The sequence below is a fragment of the Oryctolagus cuniculus genome, chromosome 2 (assembly GCF_964237555.1).
Source record: "Oryctolagus cuniculus chromosome 2, mOryCun1.1, whole genome shotgun sequence".
NCBI lineage: Eukaryota > Metazoa > Chordata > Mammalia > Lagomorpha > Leporidae > Oryctolagus > Oryctolagus cuniculus.
Window position 1 is genome coordinate 170516894 of NC_091433.1, and position 13240 is coordinate 170530133.

Here is a 13240-nt window from a genome sequence, read left to right on the forward strand (position 1 = left end):
ACTGAGATTCAGAACCAGAAAAGAATGCCCACTCTCACCATTGCTATTCAACAGTCCTGGAAGTTTTAGCCAGAGCCATTAGGCAAGAAAAAGAAATCAAAGGGATACAAATTGGGAAGGAGGAACTCAAACTATCCCTATTTGCAAAAGACAAGATTCTCCCATCCAAGTACTAACCAGGCCCGACCCTGCTTAGCTTCAGAGATCGGGCGCATTCAGGGTGGTATGGGCGTAGACAATGACATGATTCTATATATAGTGGATCAAAAAGAGACTATTGAACTCTAAGAGACTAACACTAAGAGACTATTGGAACTCATAGAATAGTTTGGTGAAGTGGCAGGATATAAATTCAACACAGAAAAATCAATAGCCTTTGTATACACAGACAACTCAACTATTGAGAAAGAACTTCTAAGATTAACACCATTCATAATAGCTTTTAAAAATACCTTGGAATAAATTTAACCAAGGATATCAAAGATCTCTATGATGACAATTACACAACATTAAAAAAAAAAAGAAAGACACAACAAATGGAAAAATCTTCCATGTTCATGGATTGGAAGAATCAATATCATCATAATGTCCATACTTCCAAAAGCAATTTACAGGTTCAATGTGATTCCAATCAAAATACCAAGGATATTCTTCTCAGATACAGAAAAAATTATGCTGAAATCCATATAAAAAAACAGGAGACACCAAATAGCTAAAGCAATCTTACACAACAAAAACAAAGCAGGAGGTATCACAATACCAGATTTCAAGACATACTACAAAGCAGTTATAATCAAAACAGCCTGGTACAGGTACAAAAACAGATGGATAGACCATTGGAACAGAATAGAAACACCAGAAATCAACCCATGCTTCTACAACCAACTTATTTTTTACAAAGGAGCTAAAATCAATGCCTGGAGCAAGAACAGTCTCTTTTTAACAAAAGGTACTGGCAAAACTTAACCTCTACATGAAGAAGTATGAAGCAAGACCCTAACCTTACACCTTACACAAAAATCTATTCAAAATGGTTTAAATCTATGACCCAATATCATCAAATTATTAGAGAACATTGGGGAAACCTGCAAGATTTGGCACAGGCCAAGATTTCTTGTAAAAGACCCCAGGGGCGCAGGCAATCAAAGTCCAAATTGACAAATGGGATTATATCAAATTGAGAAGCTTCTGTACTGGAATAGAAACACTCAGCAAAGTGAAGAGGCAACTGACAAAATGGGAGAAATTATTTGCAAACTATGCAACCGATAAAGGATTAATAACCAAAATATATAAAGATATCAAGAAACTCAACAACAACAAAAACAACCCAAGGCTGGCGCCGCGGCTCAATAGGCTAATCCTTTGCCTTGCGGCGCCAGCACACCGGGTTCTAGTCCCGGTCGGGGTGCCGGATTCTGTCCTGGTTGCCCCTCTTCCAGGCCAGCTTTCTGCTGTGGCCAGGGAGTGCAGTGGAGGATGGCCCAAGTGCTTGGGCCCTGCACCCCATGGGAGACCAGGATAAGTACCTGGCTCCTACCTTCAGATCAGCGCGTTGCGCTGGCCGCAGCGCACTAGCCGCAGCGGCCATTGGAGGGTGAACCAACAGCAAAAGGAAGACCTTTCTCTCTGTCTCTCTCTCTCTCACTGTCTACTCTGCCTGTCAAAACACACACACACACACACACACACACACACACAAAAACAGCTCAGTTAAGAAATGGGCAAAGGACTTAAATAGGCATTTCTCAAAAGAGGAAATCCAAATGGCCAACAGACACATGAAAAAACGCTCAGGATCAGGTGTCAGGGAAATCCAAATCAAAACTTCAATGCGGTTTCACCTCACCCCTCTTAGAATGGCCTTCACACAGAAATCAACAAACAACAAATGCTGAATAGGATGTGGGGGAATGGGTACCCTAATCCACTGCTGGTAGGAATGTAAACTGGTACCACCACTATGGAAGACAATATGAAGATACCTCAGAAACTTGAATACAGAGCTACCATATGACCCAGCCATCTCACTCCTGGGAATTCACCGAAGGGAAATGAAATCAGCATATGAAAGAGTTATCTGTACCCCCATGTTTACGCACAATAGCTAAGATATGGAATCAACCCAAATGTCAACTGAAGACAAGATAAAAGAAATTATGGGATATATACACCACAAAATACTTCTCAGTGGTTAAAAAAAATCCTTTTATTTGCAACAAAATGGATGAAAATGGAAAACATCATACTTAGTGAAATAAGCCAGTCCCAAAAGTATACCATATGTTCTCCCTGATCTGTGAATAGAGCACCTAAAAGACAGTCTATAGAAGTAAAATTAGGCCAGCGCCGCGGCTCAACAGGCTAATCCTCCACCTAGCGGCGCCGGCACACCCGGTTCTAGTCTTGGTCAGGGCACCGGATTCTTTCCCGGCCGCAGCGCACCAGCCGTGGCGGCCATTGGAGGGTGAACCAACGGCAAAAGGAAGATCTTTCTCTCTGTCTCTCTCTCTCACTGTCCACTCTGACTGTCAAAAAAAAAAAAAAAGTGAAATTAACACTTCGAGATGCAATGACTTTGAACAGCCCTTGTCTTGACTGTTGAGGAACAGTTTTTTTTTTTCCCATAAAATGTGTTGACAACTTTACTTATTATAGAGTTAACCGTATATGTATGAAGTTAGTTGAAAATAGATCTTGGGGCCGTCACTGTGGCACAGCAGGTTAACACCCTGGCCTGAAGCACCAGCATCCCATATGGGCGCTGGTTAAAGACCCGGCTGCTTCTCTTCCGATCCAGCTCTCTGCTGTGACCTGGGAAGGCAATAGAAAATGGCCCAAGTCCATGAGCCCCTGCACCTACGTGGGAGACCCAGAGGAAGCTCCTGGTTCCTGACTTCAGATCAGCGCAGCTCTGGCCGTTGCAGCCAACTGGGGGGTGAACCAGCGGATGGAAGACCTCTCTCTCTCTCTCTCTCTCTGCCTCTCCTCTCTCTGTGTAACTCTGACTTTCAAGTAAAATAAATAAATCTTGAAGAAAAAATAGATCTTAGTAAAAATTAAGAATGGGAATAGGCGAGGGAGGAGGAAGAGGGAGGTATGGTAGGAAGAATCACTATAATCCTCAAGTTATATTTATGAAAAGTATGAAGTTAATATTCCTTAAGTAAAAATTTTTGAGGGAAAAAATAGTTATCAATCTGTAAAAACAAAAAAATTCACAGACACAATAAACTGCAGAAAACTAAAAAACTAACAAATAAATCTTGAAAGCCATCAGAAAACAATGATACATTATTTATAGGGATGCAGTGATTACATACATGTATCATTAAAATCCAAAGGATTTATTAGGCAGTGGGACACTTATTAATCACTGAAAAAAAAATCCTATGTCGCTCCCCCTCGTCGTGGAGGAACGACACAGGACCCTGCGCTGTTCTTTCGTCTGCTCGGCCCTCCCCGGGTTTTCTGCTGGTTCTTCCCGGGTTGGCTACTATCCCTTCCACCTCCGTGGAAGGGCAGTTCCCCCTGGCCACTTTCCCCACTTCCCAGGGGAGCGGCACACCGCCGGCTGGCTCTCTCGGGGGCTGCACAGGTGTTCCCCTTAGATGTTCCTGGTGCATGCCATCTCTCTCCTCCTTTATAGTCCTCTTCCACCAATCCCAACTCTGCTACCCACACGCCGAGTACGCTGCTCTCCTCCAATCAGGAGCAGGTCCCACAGTTTATTGGTTGAACTGGAGGCAGCTGTGTAGAAGCTGTTTCCCTTCTCAGCGCCATATTGTGGGAAAGCAGATGCATAGAATAAGTCTTAATTCCAGTAACTTAGTCTAGTCCGAGTTGCTCCCAGTTGCTCCCCACAATCCTATCCCTTGGGGACTGGCACTGAGATGTACCAGGTCAAGCCACCACCTGCAATATCAGAATCCCATCCTGGAGTGCCAATTCAAGTCCTGCTGCCCTGATTCCAATCCAGCTCCTTGCCAAAGCAATTGGGAAGGCAGAGGATGATGGCCCAAATATCTGGGAACCTGCTTCCCATGTGTGAGACCAGGATGGAGTTCCTGGCTCCTGACTTCAGCCTGACCCAGCCTCAGCCACTACAGCCATTTATTTGCAGAGTGAACAAGATGGAAAATATCTTGATCTCAATTTCTCTGCTTGCCTGTCTCTCTGTCTCTATCGCTCTCTTTTTGTTGTACTGTCTTTCAAATAAATAATTTTTTTAAAATTTCTATATTCAGCAAAAAATATCCCTGAGGGATGAAAGTAAAATACAGACATTCTCATACAAGTGAGTATTAAAGGGAAATTTTGCCAGCAAAACTATTCAAAATGAATCCCAAAAGGAAGTTTGCCCAAGAGAAAGGATATTAATAACAAGAGAAGAAAACATAAATCGTAAATATAACCAACAATTCTTCGAGTCAGTTCTTTAAAATATATTTAACAGCTGGAAGCAAAAATTATTACACTGTCTATTGGGGTTTTCAATGTATGTAGACATAACAAAACACCTGTAACATAAGTGTGGAGAAGGCATCTTTCTGATGTCAAGTGATAAAATATTCATTAAAGGCATACTGCGGGGATCTGCACTGTGGTGCAGCTTATTAAGTCAGCACCTATAATGGCAGTACCCTACATGAGCAGGCCCCACTTCTGATCCACATGGGGAAGTAGCAGAAAATGGCTCAAGTGCTTGAGACCCTGCCACCTATGTCACAGATCTGGATGGACTTCCAGGCTCCTGCATTCATTTGGCCTGGCCCAGTCAGGACCACTGTAGTCATCTGGGGTGCAAACCAGTGAATGGAAGACCAACTTTTCTGTCTCTCTGCCCTCCCTTTCCTAACTCTGCCTTCCAAATAATTTTTTTTTAAAGAAAGACTCTGAAAAGTTAAACACATATAATCTTTCGAGAAAGTACTAAAATTAAATTATGATCAAAACCACAACAGATAAAGCAACTAAAAAAATCATTCACCTAAAAGACAGAAATTCAAGGAAAAAGAAATACTTAAATCAAAAACATAAATAATTAATATAAATAGAATAAATATGCCAACTGAAAGACATTGTCACAACATACTCTCTAGCTCTCTCTCTCTTACACACACAAACACACACAGAAGCCCATCCTATGATGCCTACAGGAAACTCTTAATCTTCTAAAAAGGCAAAAGTAAAAGTATGGGGAGGGGCCGACACTATGGTGCAGCAGGTTAAAGCCCCAGGCAAGAGTGCCAGCATGCCATGTGGGCTCTGGTTGGAGTCCCATCTGCTCCACTTCTGATTCAGCTCCCTGAAAATGGCCTGGAAAAGCAGTGGAGGATGGGCCAAGTCCTTGGGCCCCTGCACCCACGTGGGAGACCCAGAAGAAACTCCTGACTCCTGGCTTTGGATCAGCTCAGCTTGAGCCACTGCAGCCATTTGAGGAGTGAACCAGCGGATGGAAGATCTCTCTCTCTCTCTCTCTCCCTCCCTCCCTCCCTCTCTCCCTCCCTCCCTTCCCCTCCCTCTCTCGTACTCACTTTATTTAACTCTTTCAAAATAAATAAAAATAATTTTTAAAAGTATGGGGAAAAGATACACAATGCCAATGCCAAAGATACACAATGCCAATGTCAATATCATACAGAGATCCTAACAAAGAAAATTTTCCAGGAATAAAAGAGAATATTATCTGATGATTAAATGATCAATTCACAAAGAAGAAACAGCATTTCTAAATATGCATGCACTAAGAATCATAAAATACATACAGTAAAAACTAACAGAACTGAAAGGCAAAACAGAGATCCATAATCATGGCTGGAGACTTCAATACTAATGGAACTAGTATACCGAAAACTAGCAAAGGTTTAGAGAATCTGAATACCACCAGAAACCAATGGACAATTATAGAATATTCTACCTATCAACAGTGGAACACATACCCTTTTCAAGTACATATGGAACATTCATCATGAGACTCATACCCCGGATCATAAAATAAACTTTAATACACACTAAAAACTGAAATCAATAGAATGTTCTTTGATCATACAATGGATTTGGAAATTAAGAAGAGAAAAATAGCAGGAAAATCCTAAACATTTGGAAATTAGTCAACATATTTCTAAATAATCCGTAAGTCAATGAGAAAAGTTCCTAGTGACTCAGAAAATATTTTTAATTGAATGATAATGAAAATCTACAACACTGAAATGTCACATGCATAAGCAAGCATTTAGTCTAGTAATTAAAACACCTGGGTTCCACATCAGACTCTCTAAATTCAACATCCAGCTCAGCTCCTGATTCTGCTTCCTGCTTAGACCATGGAAAGGAGGGTGATAGCTCAAGTAACTGGGTTTCTGCCACCCATGTGACTACCTGGATTAGTTTCCAGCTCCTGGCTTCACCAGTCATTCCTGGCAGCTGGAAAATAAACCAATGGATGGCAGCTTGCTCTTGCTCTCCCCACCCTACCACTCAAATGAATTTTTTAAAATCTTTTTAATGTCACATGTAGCTAAAGCAGTATGTAGAATAAATAATTTTATATGCTTGTACTGCAGTATGGAAGAAGGTCTCAAATCAATAACCTAAGCTTCCCACTTCAGAAACTAGAAAAGGGCAAAAAAAAAAAAAAAACCAAACAAGCAAAGAAATAATAAACATAACGGCAAAAACCAATGAAATTAAAAACAGAGAAACAGAGAAAAACCAATATGAGCAAAACAGTAGTTCTTTGAAAAGATCAATAAAACTGGTAAAACTCTAACAAGAATGGCAAACAAAAAAAGAGAAAACATACCTAATCAGTAGTGAGAATGAAAGGAGAGATACTCTATGGATCCCACAGATGTTAAAGAAGGGAAAGGCATTTTAACAGGTTAAGTAACTGCCTGGGACACCTGCATCCCTTAGAGTGCCTGATCATGTCTCAGCTATTCCAAGCTTTCTATCTGGATTCCTGCTAACGTCCTAGGAGGCAGAAAATATGGCACAGGAGGTCACGTGATACATTTTGAGCCACTTTCCACTTCTGGCGGAAGCCGCTATCCAGGCCGATTGACAAGGCCAGAGAGAATTCTGTTCTATAGAACTCTGTAGTTGTATGTAATATAAATTCACTGTCTCTGTGTCTGTAAAAAAAAAAAAAAGAAAAGAAAAGAAAAGAAAAAGAAAAAGAAAGAAAATATGGCACAAGTACCTGAGTTCCTGCCATCTGACTTCAGCCTGGCCTATCCCTTGGCCGTTGCAGCCCTTTGGAGAGTGAACCAGCTGATGGAAGATACCTCTCCCTCCCTGTCTCTTCCTCTTTTGCTGTCACTCTACCTCTCAAATAAGTAATTAAATAAACATAAAAGAACAACTAACTCTACACAGAGAAACTGGGTAATCTGTATTGACAAATTTGGTACTACAAATGGTGAAAGGGTAACTGAGGCGTAGCAACAACAAATCTACAATGTAAATTAAACAACATAGATGAAATGTACCAAGTACCAAAATTCATCCAAAAGGAAACATAATCTGAATAGTTTTGACTATTAAGAAAACTGAATTCATAAATTGTCCAAAGAAACTTCCATGCCCATACAGTTTCATTGGAGAAGTCTACCAAACATTTAATTAAGTACAGTTAACCCTCCTTATCCATAAGTTTCACAAAATTACTATTAGAAATACTGTCTTTGCAAACTGATACAACACAAGTAAACTTCCATTTGCACCAAGATCTTATCAAGTTCCAATTTGTAAAACAGCCTCCTATACTGTACTATATACAAACATCATTCAAAATCAATAAAGAAAGTGTTAAACTAATGTTAGGGTCTCACAAAGGTTTCAAAACACAATTATCTAAAAAGAAACCATTTAATAAGAAAAACTTTTTAATAACTTTTGTTAATAATTGCACTGAAGTATTAAAACCAAAATGAGTGTTCCCAAAAAACAGAAATGTCAAGCAAGTAAGTCTGGGAAAACTCAGTGGCTAGGCCACCAAGGGTAACAAGGGGTAAAATGGACGGCAGGGGTAACACTGTTCCAAGCAGGAAAATCAGTATATACTTTAACATAAAGAGGTTCTCTGAAAGACACAGAATTATAGGAATCAACAGTTCTAAGTTGCAATTTTCTTCATTCACTTTAACCAAAGCTACTACCAGGTAACTCTTATTTGTACTATAATCTTAAGTTATCTGATATCAATTGAGAAAGCTTTGAAAACATAATCGCCACTAAAAAATTTCCCTGCATGGGGCTCAATCCCTAAAATTCTATTCCCTGCAGAATATTCTACACCTTTTTCATAAAAATTGTTCACTTGGTCACAGTTACATCTCTCAACACCTTGGGAAACATCAGTTATTTTCCTCCAACAGGATGCTGCCCCCAGCTGTAACTACAGAATTTGAGAACTAGCTTCCCTGTATGATGTTACACAAGAGAACTCACGACCATCTGTAAATAAAAAGTTGCCAATGTGAAAGTAACTCAGCTACAAATTAACAAAATACTTCTACAATTTGGAGTGTGTGCTCTTGTGAATTTCTATTTGAACTCACTGTCTTCTGTTTAATATAGATGACACACACCTCTAGAATGGCAGTCACAGATGCTTCATCAATCCTCACATAGCTGATATTTTTAAAGTCAATCCAAGTCAAATTCTAATCAAATATGATGAAAATCCATCTAACTCTAAGTAGAAACTTCTGGATGTCTGCATTGTTGCTATCTCACCTCCTGCAGATCGCTGGCCTAATGTCACCTGACACAGACCCTCCCAGACCATGGGTAAAACAATCTCAACACAATCCTCGTACCAGCTTTAATCTTCCTTATGGCATTTTTACCACCTGACATACCCTATCGCAGCATGTGTGTATCTTTAACAGATCTTTTCCCACTGAAAATAGACCCCTATAAAAGCAAGTACTTTAACTGAGCTGTTAAATATATAATAAACTGTTTCATATATAATAAAACAATCAATTTATAGAATTTCAAGCTTTTAATATATTAAAACTAAAGCTAAAATTGGTAAAATGCAATAGTCTCTATTCTTAAGACAACATGAAATAAAGACATTTGAGACATGAAACTAGTTAATCTAGTGGTCTAAATATCGCAGATATCTCTTCCTTCCCTTTCTGTGGGGAGCAACTCGGACTAGACTAAGTTACTGGAATTAAGACTTATTCTATGCATCTGCTCTCCCACAATATGGCGCTGGGAGAGGAGGAAACAGCTTCTACGCAGCTGCCTCTTGCCAACTTGAGTGATGACCTCCAGGAGCTGATCCTGCTCCTGATTGGAGGAGAGCAGCGTGCTCCGCGTGTGGGTAGCAGAGTTGGGATTGGCGGAAGAGGACTATAAAGGAGGAGAGAGACAACATGCACCAGGAACATCTATCTGAAGGAACACCTGTGCAGCCCCCGAGAGAGCCGGCCGGCGGTGTGCCGCTCCCCCGCGGAAGTGGGGAAAAGTGGCAGGGGGAACCGCCCTTCCACGGAGGTGGAAGGGACGGTAGCCAACCCGGGAAGAACCAGCAGCAAACCCGGGGAGGGCCGAGCAGACAAAAGAACAGCGCAGGGTCCTGTGTCGTTCCTCCACGAAGACGGGGAGTGACATAATGGTGCCGTGACTCGGATATGGACTGTGGGAAAGAAGTTAGGATTGAAAGCGAAAGTGAAAGCTTTCATAGACTCGGATGCGGACTATGGCAGGGAAGCTAGGAGATTGAAAGCGAAAGTGAAACCTGGAGGAGGCTTGGACTCGGATACGGACTGTGGGAAAGAAGTTAGGATTTAAAGTGAAAGCAAGAAGAAACTTAGACTCAGATACGGACTGCAGGTTGAAAGTGAAAGTGAAACCTGTAAGAAACTTAGACTTGGATACGGACTGTGGGGAGAGGCCAGGAGAAATGAGGGAGGAATATTGTTGGAAGAAAACTTAGGGAAACATACCAGGTAGAAAAAAATGTTAGGGAGGATGAAGCCGCGAGTGCAGGCTGAAGCGGAGACGTAAGCTATCTTGGGATTCTTCAAGTCAGCCCCGGGAGCAAAAGGCGAAAATCTGGAACCAGAGGCAGAGACATGGGCCGCCAGGTTGGAATTCGCCAGGTTAGTCCGGGGAACTTAGATTGAATACCGGTGGCGGAGACGTAAGCTACGCTGTGTGATTCGCGGAAGCTGCCGCGCGCAGAGAGAGCGCGCAGGGCATGAACAGGGAGAGCGCACAGGGGCGCTAATAGAACGCGGGGCTAGCGCGAAGGCCGTGGTGCGGGCGCGGAGACCGCGGAGTGCGCGCACGAAGCCGGGAAGCTGAGCAGAGCCGGGAACCCGCCGCAGGGCGGGCGCCGGGAGGCCGCGCAGATGAGAGAAGCGCGGGCTGAAGCTGCGCAGAGCCGTGAAGCAGCCTCGGGGCGAGGCGCCGAGAAGTAGCCTCGGGGCGGGTGCCGGGAAGCCGCAGGGATAAGAGAAACAGAAGTTTAGAAGTAAAATGAGAGAAATAGGAATGCTGGTAGATAGAAGTAAAATAGGAGAAATAGGAATGCCCGGAGATAGAGAAATAGAGAAAAATAAGGCCTCCCCACAACACGCACGGCAATAAGAGAGCTTGGATTCGGTCTGCCTAATTAGTAAGGCAATAAGCACCAGCAGGCAGTTCGACCAGAGTATGAGCTGCAGGTCACCGAAGATAGGCACGTTATCAACACCAATAAGTCTCCCCACAATACGGCAATGAGAAGGCTTGGATTCGGTTTGCCTGATTGGTAGGGCTTGTAAGCACCTGCAGGCAGTTCTAGCAGAGCAGAGCATGCGCTGCAGGGCACCAAACACAGGCACGCATCAGCGCCTAAAAACCTCCTCACAACATGGCGAAGAGAGGACCCGGATTCGGTTTGCCTGATTGGTAGGGCTTGTAAGCACCTGTGGGCAACTCTAGCAAGCAGAGCAGAGTGTGTGTCGCGGGGCACCGAAGACAGGCACGTATCAACGCCAAAAATAAAAAGAAAGGGGGATCTGTGGGGAGCAACTCGGACTAGACTAAGTTACTGGAATTAAGACTTATTCTATGCATCTGCTCTCCCACAATATGGCGCTGGGAGAGGAGGAAACAGCTTCTACGCAGCTGCCTCTTGCCAACTGAGTGATGACCTCCAGGAGCTGATCCTGCTCCTGATTGGAGGAGAGCAGTGTGCTCCGCGTGTGGGTAGCAGAGTTGGGATTGGCGGAAGAGAGGAGAGAGACAACATGCACCAGGAACATCTAAGGGGAACATCTATATGAAGGAACACCTGTGTAGCCCCCGAGAGAGCCGGCCGGCGGTGTGCCGCTCCCCCGCGGAAGTGGGGAAAAGTGGCAGGGGGAACCGCCCTTCCACGGAGGTGGAAGGGACGGTAGCCAACCCGGGAAGAACCAGCAGCAAACCCGGGGAGGGCCGAGCAGACAAAAGAACAGCGCAGGGTCCTGTGTCGTTCCTCCACGAAGACGGGGAGTGACACCTTTCCTCCTTCCTCCAGTATAAGGTCACCCTTCTTGACTATAAGGACATTTTCATAAAAAAGCTTAGACTGACTGATGGTTAGAATGTGAGTTCAGACACCTACATCCCATATTAAAGCACCTGGATTCCACAGCCAGCTCTGGCTCCCGACTTTAGCTTCCTGCTAGTGCAGTCCCAGAGAGGCAGCAGTGATAGCTCAAGTAACTGCATTCATGAAATTCACAACGGAGACTTGGGTTGAGTCTCCAGCTCCCAGTTTCAACCCAGTCCAGTCCTGGCTATTGCAGGCATTTACAGAATGAACTGGTGGATGAAAGTGCACCTGAACTCACTCACTCTCTTTCCCTACATCCTTCTCAAATAAATAACTTTTTTAAAGTATCACAGCACTTAAAACCAACCAAAAACAAATTATAGCATGAAAGAACAAAAAAGAAAGCAACAAAAATATGGCCCTCGATATATTCACCCAGCTATTAGTAGACAAGCTTCATAAAATACTCACTAAATATAACTTAAAATACATCAGGCAGCCTTAATTAGCAGACTAATTGGCTCAGGAGGTCTGTCTTACAAAGAAAAGAAAATGCTAAAGGCTAAAGAGAAAACCATTCAATTCAAATGAAAAGTGTCTCTCATTTATCCCAGACATGTATACCAACTAAATCATTTATCCCAGACATGTATACCAACTAAATTTGCTCCTCTAAGGTCCCAGGTTCAAAGTCTGAATCTACACTTAGCTGCACATTAGAAACTGACGTGACTTTTTCTTTTTTTTACTTTAAATTAATTTCTTTGGGGGACAGGACACCACCCTTGTATTAAATTAACAGAAATCAGAGGTTTTTTATTTTTTCATACTCATTATGCTACGAATTCATATGACAAACGTTCTAGCCGCTTACGCTCCCTCCCACTGGTTCTGACAAAGTGAGCTCCTCCGGGTGAAGCAGGCTGGCTTTCAGTTGAACCCAGTTACCTTTCTCTTTGGCTTCCTACCTGACAATTTTTCTCCACCTGTTTCAGGCAGGTATCTCAACTCTTAAAGAGCACTTAGTACATTCAACACAGACATTGGCAAGAATCTTGCCCTTGCTTAAAACAATGTCAATAGCGGCTGGCACTGTAGCATAGTGGGTTAAGCTGCCACCTGCAGTGCCGGCATCCCAGATGGGCGCCAGTTCCAGTCCTGGCTGCTCCACTTCCAATCCAGCTCTCTGCTATCGCCTGGGAAAGCAGTAGAAGATGGCCCCAGTGCTTGGGCCCCTGCACCCATGTGGGAGACCCAGAAGAAGCTTCTGGCTCCTGGCTTCATATTGGCCCAGCTCCAATTGTGACAGCCATTTGGGGAGTGAACCAGCAGATGGAAGACTTCTCTCTCTCTCTGCCTATGCCTTGGCCTCTCTGTAAATCTGCCTTTCAAATAAATATATATTTAAAAAAGAAAGGGTTCCAATAGCATGCTGGGTAACACTGCAGACTCTTCAGTTTGGCCACAGTAACACGTATAGAGCATTGCTTGGTGAACAGTACCCGTCCATGCCCTTGATGTCTACAATAACATCTTTCTTGTAGATTCCCAAGTGGGGGGCCAAAAGGACAGCTCCATGTTTTCTAAAATGCCTGCAGCACATGTATTAGGTGCCTTTCCTCTATTCCTTTGTGTTCATCACGTGGGCAAATTTCCGGAAGATGGCAGTTGCAATGAAGAAACTGGGGTGACTTT

At 43.1% G+C, this 13240-nt stretch overlaps 1 protein-coding gene across 22 annotated transcripts in view; it reads right to left on the minus strand.

The window, feature by feature from the left end:
• BIRC6 (baculoviral IAP repeat containing 6) overlaps positions 1-13240 on the minus strand; it is a 272057-nt gene that overhangs the window by 223240 nt on the left and 35577 nt on the right. The gene's annotated exons all lie outside the window — the stretch shown is intronic.